This window comes from Lactuca virosa, chromosome 7 (assembly GCF_052849685.1).
Source record: "Lactuca virosa cultivar CGN04683 chromosome 7, Lactuca_virosa_CGN04683_v6, whole genome shotgun sequence".
Taxonomy (NCBI): domain Eukaryota; kingdom Viridiplantae; phylum Streptophyta; class Magnoliopsida; order Asterales; family Asteraceae; genus Lactuca; species Lactuca virosa.
The window spans coordinates 255,338,077-255,343,153 of record NC_136432.1 but is presented as its reverse complement, the minus strand read 5'-3'; positions in this window follow the sequence as shown (position 1 = coordinate 255,343,153).

The window sequence follows — 5,077 nt, the reverse complement described above, 5'->3', positions numbered from 1 at the left end:
TCTTAAAAGCCGTTGTCGAACTCTGACCTAGTCAATGACGCGTCCATTAGATAAGGGATCATATATTCCTCCATTCTACAAGATATCATATGGACCGAGACATGTATTATAATCATTCTCTCTATCCATCTGTTGTTTCCGATTTCCGATTTATGACAACTGACTAATTGAACAAATCAAATCAGTCCAGGCTTGGCCAAGCGCTTAGGGTGCCATCACTAAATCATCGAGGGCCCATAGATATCGCTTTTATCCCTCTAAGGATAAAAGGAATGGATAAACTTTGACTCATATGCTTGCTATATTTACTCATCAAATCACACACAACAATGAGTTTTATAACACCAAGTTACTGGTGCGTTTACATATGTCAATGTGCAACCGACTTGTAAACTACAACTCACATGTCTAGGTTTCAAGAATATAAGATATTATCGTCTCACAATCACTCGTGATAAAATCCATGAAGTGATTCAGATGAGCATGGGTTTAATCCAATACTCGAATCTTATTCCAGGAGTACTCATGAACACTGCAGCAAACTTGTGCTATGTCTAAACGCCTTTAGACAATCTACAGACCCATTCATGACAGTCTAGCTTCAATACCTACTTCCAAAGTATGATCGAGTGTGTATGGTTTTAATAACCTAGTTATTCGGGAAGTCAAAACATGCAAATTGAAACACAAGAATAATCGAATCCAATATGGTCTCAGAACTTATGAATATAAATAAAAAACCTTTCATTTAATCACCATATTGATTACACATTATTCATTGTATAATGTTTCGATTAATCAACTTAATACTTTAATTAAAACAATAGTTATGGCATGCTCCAAGCATGCACGCTATGTTTACCTATGGTCCTCTTTTGTGAAATAGATCAATGGACAACATTTCAATGATGCTGTAACATCCATAAAATTTGAGTCAATTTAAAACTTTTTAAATCATCTAAAACTATTCAGTTGTTACAATCTGTTTTCAAAATAGTTTAAACATCAGAGTTTCCAGAAATCACAATCATAAATCGAGGAAGTGTACGGTCACGCCTTCGCCTTCCCGCGGTCATCTGCTGAACCTGAAACGATAAACTGAAACTGTAAGCCCGAAAGCTTAGTGAGTTACCCCCAAAATACCAACCTCATACAACCATAACATATCATATAACAAACACAGAACAACCATACATCTCGAGTCTACAGAGTGACTGGTCCGCCCGCACCGGGCCTTCAGTCCACCTGGTCCATTCTCTGAGTCTACAGTCTGACTGGACCGCACGCACCGGGCCTTCAGTCTATCTGGTCCACTCTCTGATGAAGCAATGAATCGAGTATGAAATTAATCAGAGTTTTATGATCAATGTAAGATTGTGAGATTTGAACACAAATGTAAATATGATCTTGTTTCAGCTCTATTACGCTCTCAAGTTTTACAGATTACAAATGATAATTTTGTAAAGACTCCTTCCTATGACTCTACTAAACACTCCTATTCATAGGAGAGGAAAGCGTACAAAAATATACTAAGGACTATGCGTTAAGCTTCGAATACAATGCCCTAGTAAAATAGATTACATAAGATACGAAGACTCAGTACATTCGAAGACATGAAACCCTTCGACTAATTACAACACAATTTGCCCTTACAATCTCCCCCTTTGTAATCAAAGTCAAAGGCTTCAACTTGTAAGCAGTTGAATTGAGTACATCATCACTCTTCGTATCTCTGTGTACCATGAAATAACCTTCTTAATTTCCTTCTTGTCTCCTTCATTATTCTTCCTGCATTGGTTCATACGAACAATTAAGTTCGTATACTGAGAAGTTGCATATCGCTCCACTTCGCACGTTTGGAACAAGAACCGCTTTGCTCTTCCAGCCTTATCTTTTCCAGCGAAGACAATCCCCAATGGCTTTAAGCAGATTTCACCATCTTCATATTTCTTCAGATCTACTTGTTTCTTCGTAGGTGTCATTGGTGCTGTAATTTCAATACCTTTTGCAGTAGCCAATTCCACATCAGTTTGAGCAAGACACTCAAAATAATTTTCAATAAAGATCTTGATGTGTTTGACTCCAAGTTGGAAAACATCTGGCTCTGTTTCTTGTAGAAAGGAGAATGACTTGTCTTTCAGGATTAATGCAACTTGTATAAGATCATACAAGTTCATTATCAGAAAATCAGCAATGGTAAACTCACAAACTTTTCCATTTGATCTGATCACTGTGTATTTGAGATTCTGAATAACTTTTTCGAAGACCACGTCTCTTTTGATGCTTATAACTTTCTTTATTTTTAACAGTGACCAGACATCTTCAGGTGCTTTCGCCAACACTGAATGAAAACAAATTTTTATCTTCTTCCCTTCTTCTTTGTCTTTACACATGATTTCTGCTTTAAACTGAGGCATGATGAACATCATTTCATTTATAGGAAAGTCAAGCTGACTTGTATCAGTGTTTGTAACCACATAACTCTGTTTTGGCACCTTTTCGAATGAATACATATGATCAAACATGACTTTTGCCTCAATTGTTTCATAGTTGTATTGCTTCGAAGGATCTCCTTTTTCCATACCCACAGGGTCTTGAGCACGAAGTGCCATAACACTTTGAATCAGCCTCATTTTTTCCAACTCCGCCTCCACTTCAGCCTTCTTTTCTTCCTTAGATGTTTCAACAAGAATTGATTTCCCTTTATCTTTTGAAGCAGGATTTTCAATTGCCTCTTTTGGCTTCGAACCACTCCCACCAGTTTCCAAAGGTTTACCAATTACAATTCCTTTCAAAATTGGTCTTGCAGTTGGCATTGTTGTTACTACAGTAGAAGTCACCTGTTCAGCAGAAACAATAACAGGCTTTGTTGATGGGATCTTCGAAGAAAATAACGTTCCCACCACTTTCGCATCTTCTTCGCTTGACTTCCTTTCTCCCCCTTGCACCCCTGTGAAAACAGGAGGGGTAGTTGTTGTGGGAAGAAGACTTGATATGCGAAAAAGTGGTGCAAGTTGCTTGTTGAGGATGGCTTCGAAGTGGATAAATTTCTGAGACAAAAATTCAGGAGTTATCAATGGAGACGAAACTGGCCTTTCTGAAATCTCCTTCAACTCCTTAAGCAGCTTAAGCATCTCCTCCAAGCTTGTTTGTTCGAATGTTGAAATTTGAGTAAGTTGTGGACTCAAATTTTCATATAACTTCACAAATCGTGTGACTGCATCACAAATGATATCAACTTTCTGATGTAAAGAGGCATAATCTTTTTGAAAATTGCCAATTTCTTTCTGCATGTCTTCGCGGAGTTCACGAATTTGCATGTTGACATCTTCTCGTACCTTCTTAACTTCTTGATCAAAAAGAACATGTCATTCTTTTGTTATGCTTTTTAGATTCTTGATCTCACCCATAAAATCAGATCGTTGAGATTTAACACGAAGTTCGTTAGTCTGATCAGTGTAGTCAACCTTCTCCAAAATTCGAGATTCTGAATCATTAATCATTCCAGAGAATTTGCTAATAACTCTGGCTTCAAGCATTTTTAACAATGAATCAACCTCCAAACTCGAAACTGATGAACCACCCCCTATATCCGCTTGAGATTGAATTATAGAATTCAATTTCTGATTCAGAATTTTGAACTGCTTCATGGTCATTAGCATATGATCTGGAAAATTTTCTTCTTCTTCATTAAACTTTAGATCTTCAAAAGTTCCTCCAAAACCTTCGTTATCAGTTTCATCTTCCAGCATCATTGTATCATCGACAGGTGAAGTAGGTTTTGGCGGATCAGTAGATTGTGAAGAAAAGATGGAAGTGAAAGGTTGATCAAGAATATGTTCAAATGTTTGGGGAATGTGTGGTTGAAGTGAGAGGAATAGAAACAATATGTTCAAAAGTAGAGGTAGTATGACCTGAAGCTGCATTTTTCAAACTGTCGTCACCCATATCGACATTTGCATCCGTATCAGATACGTGTGCAGGGATGTCTGAAGTTCGAACCGCCTCAGAAACTGACTTGGTAATCGAATCTTCGGGTGGAGTGATAAGTATTTTCTCAGGAGTCGAAGTCTGGGCAAAAATAGTTGTTTCAGGAGTTTCAGGAATTCGTTCATTATCATCTTCAATCGACTCAGTAGAAATCACCAGCTTTCGAGTCTTCTTCTTCTTTTTCTTTGACAACCTCTTGGCCATATCCTCAGCCCTCCTTTTCTTCGACACCGGAGAAACAGGTGCTGGTACTTCTCTAATTAACACACCTTGATGTGTAATTTGGGGTTTTCGAATCATTTGTTGTGTAGGAGACTTGCGTTTATGAGTGGACTTCATTTTAATTCTTCGAAACATTCCTGTTTTCGAAGGAATGATGACATGCTCTTGAGTTTCTTCAATGATAGGCTCAATCACTTGAGTCTCAGTAACAGATACTTCAACAACCACCAGCTTCTTCTTCGGAGATTTCGAAGATTTTGATTCAGTTTCAGTATTCTTCGACTTTTTGGATTTTGTTTCATCGATATCCAGGAGTTTGCCAGTTTCAATTGTAGAATCGATTGTCTGCAAATATGCTACCAAGACAGAGTTCGAAGGATCAACTCTTTTAAGCATAACATCTGGAATTCTAGCAACTGATGGAAAAATATCAGCATTATCAGTGACATCCTTCGGACAGTGGAATGGTTGGAAAACTGCTCTTTCTTCATCATTGGCCACCAAAATTCCTTCCTTATTGTAAAAATGTTGCAGAATCAGACTCCAGTATCTTACACACGAAATACCGTGAGTGGCATTCGTGTGTTCTACTCCTTTTTGAAATTCCTTCCATAGTTGAGTAGAATAATAGACTTGAAGATCATAATATATACCAGCTACCATGGCATACACTTCCATCCTTCCTTTATCCAAACCAGCAGAACGCCCAGTTAAACACCTTAGAAAGATCCCAAACAGGAAATTCCAGAGTCGTGGAAGACCAGACTTTTTAAAATCACATATCTTGGACAATGGTGGCTGATAACCCATCTCATTGAACATGTGAACAATTTGGGGAAAAGTAACAGCAACATATGGAGGCGTA